Below are 11,820 nucleotides of genomic sequence, written 5' to 3' on the forward strand. Positions count from 1 at the left end.
GATTTACAACAATTACCTTTACCTATTACCAGAGAATTCTGGATTTATTGGAAAGTGTAGCCAAAAATACATAAATAAATAATAAAAACGTAAAAAGAAGAACTCGGGTAAAATTTGCTGCTGAGGGAGGAGGACCCAGCGGAGGGGGGTAGTTTTCATGAGCTTAAAGCAATCCCTGAGGTCCCTTCCACCTCTGTTCTCAAAGATATAAATGGAGGTTGGAATCGAGCAGCAAGAGAGAGAAACGCAGCACTTGCATGGGAGCCCTTCACTTCGTCCTGCTGGGAGTGGACGTGAAATTCTTGAGGATGTGCCGAGTGACACAGGACCTGCTGGGACCAAAGGCTGAGAGCGAAAGGAGCGGAGCATGCCCTTGAAGCCCATCCACTCACCACCCTCCTCGCCAGTCAGAATGTGGGAAGACCCCTGGAAGGAAATCCGACACCGACCACCAGCGCTGGCATGGCCAAGGCCCCAGGAGCTGCCTGCCCAGTCCCCAAATGCACACTTACACATTCCCCAGATTAGGTGTAGCACAGCCATCTAGAATGGATAGAAGCCTGGGAGGCTCAGTCTCCGCTCTGCCATGGACCCAACGCGTTCTTTCTTGCGCAAATCCGGCCCGTTTCTGTCTTCCATGTCTCCACTGAGGGGCAGCAGGTGGTCTCATAGGGATCTTCCAGACGGGTCATGACATGACTAAAGCAAGCTCAGCGCTGTGGAAACACAAGAAAAGCCCCACCCTTGCCTGAGCAAGCAGAGGCCCAGCAAGGATGCAATGCGGTTGCCCTGCAAATGGCAGTGGGCTTGATCAGAAGCGTGTAAAGCCAGCCCTGGCCTTAGAGACACTCCATTAGCCAAGAGCAAATTACTCATTATCCGAGTGACCCAAAGACACCCCCTCCCTCCCCTGACACCAACGTCCCAACTGATGCAGCCCCACTCTGTCATCCCACGGACAGCCTGGCAGCATCTCATAATTAGGAAAAAGCTGTTTCTGCCGGAAGATCCATTTCACAGAGACAGCTTCTGCATGGTGAGTCAGTATTTCAAACAAGAACGTTTCAAATACCAAAATCCAGGCACTCCAGCCAGTCATGTCTTGATAGCCTGGTCTTAGATGACTCAGTATCCCCAAACTTGCCTTCCTTTTGCTCTAGACAAGAAATTGCCCCGCTTTTTTCAGGACCAGGACTGTTCATACCTTTAAAGCCACTCTTGTCAATCTGTCTGAAAATAACATTTGGCAAGGGGAAACAATTCTTAACTGAGACGGTAGAAAGATGTTCCTTCCTAGACATAAAGAGTCCTCTTAACTAACACACACACACATGCACACGCACACGCACACACACGCACACATGCACATACACACACACACACACGTTCCAACTTTGGAATTTTTTTAAAAAATAAATTTATTTATTTATTTTTGGCTGCGTTAGGTCTTTGTTGCTGCGCACGGGCTTTCTCTAGTTGCGGCGAGCGGGGGCTACTCTTCATTGCGGTGCGCAGACTTCTCATTGCGGTGGCTTCCCTTGTTGCGGAGCACGAGCTCTAGGCACGCAGGCTTCAGTAGTTGTGGCTTGCAGGCTCAGTAGCTGTGGCGCATGGGCTTAGCTGCTCCGCGGCATGTGGGATCTTTCCGGACCAGGGCTCGAACCCGTGTCCTCTGCTCTGCATTGGCAGGTGGATTCTTAACCACTGCGTCACCAGGGAAGCCCCAACATTGAAATTTAAAAAATTAAACTACAACGCTTATAAATAGGGATATTGTATAGCACAGTTTCTGAAACACCATTTAATAAGAAATCGAATATGAAAGGCGAATATTTACTCAAAGTAAATGTGGTCCCTCAAATCTTGGTCAGACACACGCCTACTAATTTAGGATTCGTAGCAGACGAGAGGCCATTTCGACCTACAAAGTGAGTGTTAAAAGCTCTGAAATGGGTATTGGGTGTTTAAACAAGAACCATCAAAAGAACCAAAAATGCTGCCCACCTGACTTTCATTTTAGTTCTGTAAATCACTGCAGATGAAGGACTGAGGGCTTTCTGCCCCTAATCAAAGGAAACTTTCTTTTCAAATGAAGTCTAGAGTCACGTGATTTCATCTGCCAAATCTAAATGATGGTACATCTTAACCTGAGCTCTCAACTCTTCACAGGCTAATTGCAGAAAAGAGGTGGAGGCAACAACATTATTTTTCCCATCCGATTATGCAAAAGCATAGTATTCTTTTGTCACTAAACTCTTTGCTTCCAAGAGTCCTGCGTGAAAAAGTGATCACTTCCTCCTACAAGAACTTGAAGGCAAACATTTGAAGCGCTTCCTTCACTTCTCTTCCTTGTCTATACTTACTATAAATAAACAAGGTTTCCAGCCTGTGGGCCAAAGGCGAATGGAATGGAGGCCACTTTGGTGGGATATGATGAAGGGGGTTTCCCTTGATGTTCCCCTGTTCAATGACAAGTTCAATAGCAGACACATTCATTTATATTATAACTCGTAAACGCTCATGACAGAAAATGTGGAAAATACAGGGAAGCGTAAAAGGAAAATTGAGTGTTTCCATCCCCCAATGACCAGTGTTAACATTGCTATATTTCCTTCTGCTTTTTTGGTTATAAATAATTGCTGCTTGTTCTACATGGTTATAATCGGTCATATCTACAATTTCATATCTTGCTTTCTCCACATCCAATTATAAGCATCTCTACATGTTATAACCATCATTTTGAGAACCACATAATAGTCCATGATGTGGATGTGATAGAGGTGAAAAGTGCACCACATGTAGTTAAGAGCATGGACTTTGGGGTCAGATGGAGTGGGGATCAAATTGCACCTCTACTATTTACTGGTCTATGGTCTTGCACAAATGATCCACTCTGAACTTCAGTCTCCTCTTCTATAAATTAGGGAAGACAATAGCATAACACCCATCACATGGTTGTTTTGAGTCCTAATGGGGTAATACCATAAAACACTTAGGACTGTGCTGGCAGTAACTCCATAGTACCTGTTAGCTGCTATCGAGACAGGCTGGGACCTGGGACCCTTTGCTGCAGTGCCTGCACCTGGACAAACGTCTACCCCAGTGACAAAATACAAAGAAAACTATAAGGGACTAAAACCTGTGTACATGCACATGTGGGGCAAATTATGGACAACAGGATACAAAAAGACCAAAAAAACCCAACTGCCACTTCAGAAGAGCCAGGAGCAAAAACAGGGTATCAGCAGCAAAAGCAGGGTGTTACACATGACCCCTGCACTCAACACCACCAAAGGGGTAGACAGACCACCAAAGCCATCCCTCCAGCCCGACCCCTAGACTCACCCCTGGCCTCACCCCATATAAAGACCCAGCTCACCACCCCCCTCAGGGAGCGAGCAACAGAAACTTTCGACAAAATTCAGCACCCATTTATGATAAAAACCCTCCAGAAAGTAGGCATAGAGGGAACTTACCTCAACATAATAAAGGCCATATATGACAAACCCACAGCCAGCACCATTCTCAGTGGTGAAAAACTGAAAGCATTTCCACTAAGATCAGGAACAAGACAAGTTGCCCACTCTCACCACTATTATTCAACATAGTTTTGGACGTTTTAGCCACAGCAATCAGAGAAGAAAAGGAAATAAAAGGAATCCAAATCAGAAAAGAAGAAGTAAAGCTGTCACTGTTTGCAGATGACATGATACTATACATAGAGAATCCTAAAGATGCTACCAGAAAACTACTAGAGCTAATCAATGAATTTGGTAAAGTAGCAGGATGCAAAATCAATGCACAGAAATCTCTTGCATTCCTATACACTAATGATGAAAAATCTGAAAGAGAAATTAAGGAAACACTCCCATTTACCATTGCAACAAAAAGAATAAAATACCTAGGAATAAACCTACCTAAGGAGACAAAAGACCTGTATGCAGAAAATTATAAGACACTGATGAAAGAAATTAAAGATGATACAAACAGATGGAGAGATATACCATGTTCTTGGATTGGAAGAATCAACACTGTGAAAATGACTCTACTACCCAAAGCAATCTACAGATTCCATGCAATCCCTATCAAACTACCAATGGCATTTTTCACAGAACTGGAACAAAAAACTTCACAATTTGTATGGAAACACAAAAGACCCCAAATAGCCAAAGCAATCTTGAGAACGAAAAACGGAGCTGGAGGAATCAGGCTCCTGGACTTCAGACTATACTACAAAGCTACAGTAATCAAGACAGTATGGTACTGGCACAAAAACAGAAATATAGATCATTGGAACAGGATAGAAAGCCCAGAGATAAACCCACACACATATGGTCACCTTATTTTTGATAAAGGAGGCAGGAATGTACAGTGGAGAAAGGACAGCCTCTTCAATAAGTGGTGCTGGGAAAACTGGACAGATACATGTAAAAGAATGAAATTAGAACACTTCCTAACACCATACACAAAAGTAAACTCAAAATCGATTAGAGACCTAAATGTAAGGCCAGACACTATCAAACGCTTAGAGGAAAACATAGGCAAAACACTCTATGACATAAATCACAGCAAGATCCTTTTTGACACACCTTCTGGTGTTTCAAAAAGAATGGAAATAAAAACAAAAATAAACAAATGGGACCTAAAGAAACTTAAAAGCTTTTGCACAGCAAAGAAAACCATAAGCAAGACGAAAAGACAACCCTCAGAATGGGAGAAAATATTTGCAAATGAAGCAACTGACAAAGGATTAATCTCCAACATTTACAAGCAGCTCATGCAGCTCAATATCAAAAAGACAAACAACCCAATGCAAAAATGGGCAGAAGACCTAAATAGACATTTCTCCAAGGAAGATATACAGATTGCCAACAAACACATGAATGGATGCTCAACATCACTAATAATTAGAGAAATGCAAATCAAAACTACAATGAGGTATCACCTCACACCAGTCAGAATGGCCATCATCAAAAAATCTAGAAACAATAAATGCTGGAGAGGGTGTGGAGAAGAGGGAAGCCTCTTGCACTGTTGGTGGGAATGTGAATTGATACAGCCACTATGGAGAACAGTATGGAGGTTCCTTAAAAAAGTAAAAGTAGAGCTACTATACGACCCAGCAATCCCACAACTGGGATATACCCTGAGAAAACCATAATTCAAAACAAGTCATGTACGACAGTGTTCATTGCAGCTCTATTTACAATAGCCAGGATATGGAAGCAACCTAAGTGTCCATCGACAGATGAATGGGTAAGGAAGATGTGGCATATATATACAATGGGATATTACTCAGCCATAAAAAGAAACGAATTTGAGTTATTTGTAGTGAGGTGGATGGACTTAGAGACTGTCATACATAGTGAAGTAAGTCAGAAAGAGAAAAATAAATACCATATGTTAACACATATATATGGAATCTAAAAAAAAAAAGTGGTTTTGAAGAAGCTAGGGTCAGGACGGGAATAAAGACGCAGACGTAGAGAATGGACTTGAGGTCATGGGGAGGGGGAGGGGTAAGCCGGGGCAAAGCGAGAGAGTGGCATGGACATATATACACTACCAAACGTAAAATAGCTAGCTAGTGGGAAGCAGCCGCATAGCACAGGGAGATCTGCTCGATGCTTTGTGACCACCTAGAGGGGTGGGATAGGGAGGGTGGGAGGGAGATGCAAGAGGGAGGGGATATGGGGATATATGTATATGTACAGCTGATTCACTTTGTTATAAAGCAGAAACTAACACAACAATGTAAAGCAATTATGGTCCAATAAAGATGTTAAAAATAAATAAATAAAATAAAATACCTTTTTTTAGTTCACAGGAAACTTCCTGAGCAGGCCCACCTGTGAATGACTGCAGGAAGGAAGAAATTAACACATATATCCTCTCCAGGCTGACCAGAACGAGGCAATGTTTGACTTTACTCCCTCCCCTCTATCATAAGGGGCACAGCAGTGACTAGAGCCCAGGTTTTAGGCTCTTTACTGCTGTCCTGCACATCTTTCCTTTATTCTTGCTCTGCTGCACCAGCCTCTTCAGTGTTGGCTTATGGGAAGCATCCTGAGGAGTATGCTGTAAAGCAGACGAAGTCCACACAGATGCCGTTACCGAGTCCAAGCTCCTACTGCTTGCCACACGACAGGCCAATAAATCGAGAGACGAGTTGCTGGGGCAAGGAACAGCGACTTTATTCAGAAAGCCGGCAGACTGAGAAGATGGTGGACTCAGGTCCCAAAGAACCATCTTGTCCAATTTAGAATTCAGGCTCACCTCATCCCTGAGCCTCTGTTTTCTCCTGAATAGCAGTAGACAGTAGAGTCTTCCCTGCTTCTTGGAATGCTGCAAAGATCATGTGCACAAAAGGTGAGATTGCAATAGAGAGGCCAAGAGCTTCTTATGACCAGCTGGGGAGAGGACGAGTCTGCCAGCTCAGTGGCCCCATGGGGCCCCTCTGGAGAAATTTGATGGTGGAGACAGAGAGCCATGCCTCCTGCATCTAGACCTAGTCTTCTTGACCAAGGAATTCTCAGGCCTCTTGAAATAGCCCCCAGGTTAGACTTCCTCCTGCACTAAGAAGCAGCTACTTGTTTTCTTCAAGGCAAGTTTTGTAATCAAATAGGCAATGGCTCTGCAGCAGCCAAAAGAGATCTTTAATTGATGAATGCAAAAGCTCAGACAAACCCCAGATGCCCCATTCACCATGTCAGTCCTGCAGAGGAAGTGGTGGTTCTATCAATTTCCTCTGCCATGTCCAGCTGCAACACTGGCTTCTATTCCTAATTCCATGCCGTGTGTGTGTCTCGGGTTATAACAGATGGTGTTTGCGATGCATGCAAAAGCTTCAGATAGCCAAATGGTGCAGCCGTGGAGATTTTCCAAAGAGAAGACAAGAACAACAACAACAAAAAATACTCTCACCAGTGAAAATCTGAAGAGTGTTTATATTACTTCCTACTGTGGCAAAATAGAGAACATCCGATTGCTGCAATGGCTCCACTGACTGGGAGAAACCAGCCAAACGTGAAGGGGGCTGATGCCACTGGAAGGCTGTACCTGCGAGGCACATTCTAACCCTTTCAAGGAGAGATATTACTTAAAAGAAATTAAAATACAGAATCTAGGCCTCCTCATCCTGCCAATAGATCTGGAATTTTCTCTACTGGCCAAGGTTGCCAGCTCCATGAGTTGACGGCTCTAATTGGTAAAACACTCTGTTCTAATAAAACACTCAAGATTTCATTCCTGTAACTCATAAAACCAGAGCTAAAAAGGACCCTGGGGGTCACCACTTCAACCCCTTACTTCCCAGCTAAGGTACCTGAGACCCAGAGGAGAGTCATCCAAGGTCACATGGCTAGATAATGACTTGCCCTAGCCCTGGATACTGGTGCACCCCACCAGGCTCCCCAAACAGCTAGAGGCAATCAACAAGCACCTACTCATGTTTTCACCAATTCCTCAAGACCCACCTATCCCCACTTATTCGTGACCTGCTCCTGCTCTAATATCCCTGTGATTTTTGCCTCTGGACCTTCAAACTGGGGTTCGGATTTTGTCTCCAGCTCTCTGTAAAGAACTTAGACTTGCTTCCCACCCTGACCCACACACCTTTGGCTTCACTGACTCCAACCGCCAATCCCAGACATCTCATCCGAGTCATGGCCCAGCCAATCCACACCATGGCCAAACCACCCTAACAAGGAGGAGATTCAGACAAAGGCAAAACCAAGACTAAAGTCTAGGTCTCCTGATTCTAAGACCAATGAACTTTCCACTCATGATATTCTCTAACCCCTGCCCCTGCATTGCTGTGACTTCCATCTTCCACAGCAGGCAGGAAATCTCGTCCCTTTCCATCATACAGTTTTCACATCCCACACCACCTTAAACCCTACCTGAGCCTTCTCTCCTCGGCATAAATCATCCCCAGCTTCTTCAAAATGACCTCATAATTCATGGTTTCCAGATCTTCAGCGGGCTCGTAAACTCAATCACCATTCTCTTAAAAAGAAAAATAGAGAAGACTTTGAATCCATCACGTCTTTTGATTTAGACAGTCTGCTTGTATCAGTGCAGCTCTGATCACGGTCACATGTTCATCAGCTGCATGTCACATTATGCCAAGTTGTGGCCAACTAAAACCCTAGGATTATGTTCAGATTCTTTCCTTAGGGATGTTCAAATACTGACAAGAGAACAAAGATGCTTTCTCTTTCCTCTGGGGTCTCCAAGATGGAATTCTGTAAATCCAGGGATGCCAGAAACCATGTTCTCCACCAGAAAAAGAAAGCTCATTTGCAACAAGAGAGTTTGGGGCCAGGAAGAAATGAGCAGAGATGAGTGTGCGTGTGTGTGTGTGTGTGTGTGTGTGTGTGTGTGTGTGTGTGAGAGAGAGAGAGAGAGAGAGAGAGAGAGAGAGAGAGAGAGAGAGCGCGAGAGAGAGCCCACAGTAGCACGTAAGCACACATTCACTGCTGCTATCAAATCTCCAATTTCACTCCTTGAAGTTTCCTGAGCTGCTTTGGTTCCTGAAGTTCTTCCACTGATTCTGCGAGCTACCTCAGTATTCTTCCAATAAATTCTCTTGTACGCTTCAACTAGGAAAGAAGGTTTCTGTCATTTATAACAAAAAGAAACTTGACTCCAAATTTTCTGAGATCTTCACATGGCAGGTTTCTTCCCTCCCTTCACATCACGGATCTAGAGCCAGTGTGGAGGCTTTCCTTGCTGAATGAGACAGCAGATCGGGTATCTGGACAGTAGGAGGGGTAGAGAGAAGAGAAAGTGTGACAATGCTAGAGACCAAGTCTTCTGCTTACCACTTTGTGAAGCATCAGCCCAAGTCTTCTCTGGGCTCCTCCGATGATTCCTCCATCCCACGAAGCTCAGATGAGAGTGCACAGGACCCATCACCTTGCTTCTTCCAAAGATCTCCACTCCAGATGGAAAGCTTGGTAGAATTGGGGTTCCTGTGTGGAAAAGAATGCTTGGGAAAATTATGGGTCTGTGACACAGTCTGAATTTATCCTGTTCCCAGGCCCTGCATAATGTCAAGGCTACGCATTGAACATGTGAAATGGAACATCCTCTGTGTTCTGCCAAAGAGAATCTAAGCCACCTTGAGCTGGAGATGGCACAAACTAATGTTTGGGTTTGTAGCGACTGACAGTAAGATAATCAAGTTGAATCCCCTAAGTGCCTTGGGCTTTTCCCCTTTTAAAGTGCTCCGTGTCTACCAAACGTAAAATAGACAGCTAGTGGGAAGCAGCCACATAGCTCAGGGAGATCAGCTTGGTGCTTTGTGACCACCTAGAGGGGTGGGATAGGGAGGGTGGGAGGGAGGGAGACACAGGAGGAAGGAGATATGGGAACACATGTATATGTATAACTGATTCACTTTGTTATAAAGCAGAAACTAACACAGCACTGTAAAGCAATTATACTCCAATAAAGATGTTAATAAATAAATAAATAAATAAGTGCTCTGTGCACACAGACAAAGTGATTTGGCTGAAAGACCAGCAGCTAACAAGTCACACAAGGATAACTTCCAAGCCGGCTGTTTGCGAACATGAGCAACATTATCCAGGAAGACAGTCGAGATGACGCTGAGTAGAGAGCAGTGTTCTTGGCATAACTGTCCCCAGTGTGGCTAAGATGTGGGCCAGCGTGTTCCATTACAATTAGTACTTAGGGGAGCTATGGCCGCCTAATAGCCTTGCAGTTGTAAATTCACTCAGAAGGGATTATGTGCTCTTACTAACACAGTAGTGTTGGAGTAGGCTTTGCTCGATTACATACTTGGCCTCAAGCCTTCTATTCAAGGCATTACAAAAGCATCTCTCACAAACTCATCTACCAGGAAATCTGGCTTTTCCTCCTACATCAGTCCTAGACAACCACCAAAGAAAGATTTTATTTGCTCATTGAGTTTGCCCTTTCTTGCTCTATTTCAGGAAATTATGATGCTTCCAGAAGCACTAAAGGATGAGGTACAGGAACATAATGTCACCCATTTAACCCTGGAAAACACAGTTCTTACATATTTATAAATTCTTTCTGCACACTAACTGATTACCAATCTTTGGAGGAAATGCTAAGAGCCCAGATGGCAATAATCTGAAGGAAGGGGAGCTAGTAAATGCCTTCAGATTAAGCTGAATAATAATAATAATGAAGAGGAATTTACAGACCCACTGGGGTATAGGTATTTCTTTTCCAGATGGAAAGAAAGAATTCATTTTTGGTAGACTTTTAGCAACGACTTTCCCACTAAGGAACCTTTGATGCGGTAGCCTGCTCACCTAGTTACAAACTATCTTAGAGTCTGTACAGGCAGACTTCAGAGATATTGCAGGTTCTGTTCCAACCACCACAACAAAGCAAGCAGCACAATAAATTGAATCACACAAATTCATTGGTTTCCTAGTGCATATAAAAGTCACGTTTATACTATACTGTAGCCTATTAAGTGTACAATAACATTATGTCTAAAAAAACAATGTATATACCTTAATTAAAAATACTTTATTGCTAAAAAATGCTAACCATTACCTGAGCCTTCAGCATGTAGTAATCCTTTTGCTGGTGGAGGGTTTGAAACATTGCTAGAATGATCAAAATATGACACGGACACGTGAAGTGAGCAAATGCAGCTGGAAAAATAGTGCTGACCGACTTGCTCGATGCAGGGTTGCCAAATATCAATTTGTAACAAAACGCAATGTCTGTGAAGCTCAATAAAATGCATGGTGATTATTAAACTCACATTGACCTGAAAATGAAGCGCTTTGTGACTCCCAAAAATGGTGTCCTGAAAAACACGTGAGGCAGTTACAGACAGGGCCTGGGAATTTGGGAAGCGTTCTAAGCATTCTCCTTCCTATTATTGGTGCTATATCACAAAAGCTACTTGGAGAATGGACTTGACAAAGCTTCGGCCAATAAGCTAGAGGAATAGATTCACACTGAAGTCTTCTGATGTTAAATTTTGTGGCCTACTACACATCCAAAATTCAAGTCATAGATCTCTGCTTTCAAGACAAGATTACAGCTACCCTTATTAAATGTGCAATCACCCCAGAAACAGACAACAGCCAGGTACATGAGAAAGCATGTCAGGAGACTTTTCCAGGACTGCCTTGACATTAAATACCCAACTGGATATTATCCCCATAAACCTCTCAAGTGTCCTAGAAATGCCAATACTTCAGCAAATAGTGACAGAATTGAGTCAGTAATCATAGCAATTCCAACTTCAACAACTCACAGGGATCACATCTCAGATCATATGTCCTTTGTCCTTCACTGATATTGACAACATAACGCTCCAAATTTGAGAGAGGCGTTCTTTTTTTTTTTTTTTTTTTTTTGGCTGTGCCGTGTGGCTTTTGGGATCATAGTTCCCCACCCTCTGCAGTGGAAGTGTGGAGTCCTAACCATTAAACCGCCAGGAAATTCCCAAGAGAGACATTCTTATAGGTAGGTTTTCAGCTGGAGATCTTTGATTGTAAGCAAAAAAAAAAAAAGAATTCTGTGTAACTTGAGCAAAAATGAAAATGTATTGGAAGACTATAGGGAAGCTCAAAAGAAACTCATAGGAAAACTAAAGAAACTCATAGGAAAACTAAAGAAACTCATAGGAAAACTAAAGAACCAGGCTTGGAACAGCCAGGAACCAGGGACTCCAGAGGGTCTGGCACCACTCAGCAGCTTGACCCAAGCATATACCACCACTGGAATACATTCACTCAACCAATACATATTTACAAGTACCTACCCCATACCAGACACAGTTCTACATACTAGGGATAT

General features: G+C 43.4%; 1 long non-coding RNA gene across 1 annotated transcript; it reads right to left on the minus strand.

The window, feature by feature from the left end:
- Positions 1 to 1,764: 1,764 nt before the first annotated feature.
- LOC113614979 (uncharacterized) lies at positions 1,765 to 10,745 on the minus strand. Its single transcript, XR_003430803.1, has 5 exons — positions 10,561 to 10,745; positions 8,826 to 8,975; positions 7,902 to 8,007; positions 5,811 to 6,845; positions 1,765 to 2,460 (listed from the first exon to the last, which is right to left on the minus strand). It is a non-coding gene; the product is annotated as an uncharacterized LOC113614979 (long non-coding RNA).
- Between the last annotated feature and the right edge of the window lie 1,075 nt (positions 10,746 to 11,820).

This window comes from Aethalodelphis obliquidens, unplaced genomic scaffold (genome assembly GCF_003676395.1).
Source record: "Aethalodelphis obliquidens isolate GAN/ISIS:26980383/991018 unplaced genomic scaffold, ASM367639v1 scaffold110, whole genome shotgun sequence".
In the NCBI taxonomy this organism is placed as follows: domain Eukaryota; kingdom Metazoa; phylum Chordata; class Mammalia; order Artiodactyla; family Delphinidae; genus Aethalodelphis; species Aethalodelphis obliquidens.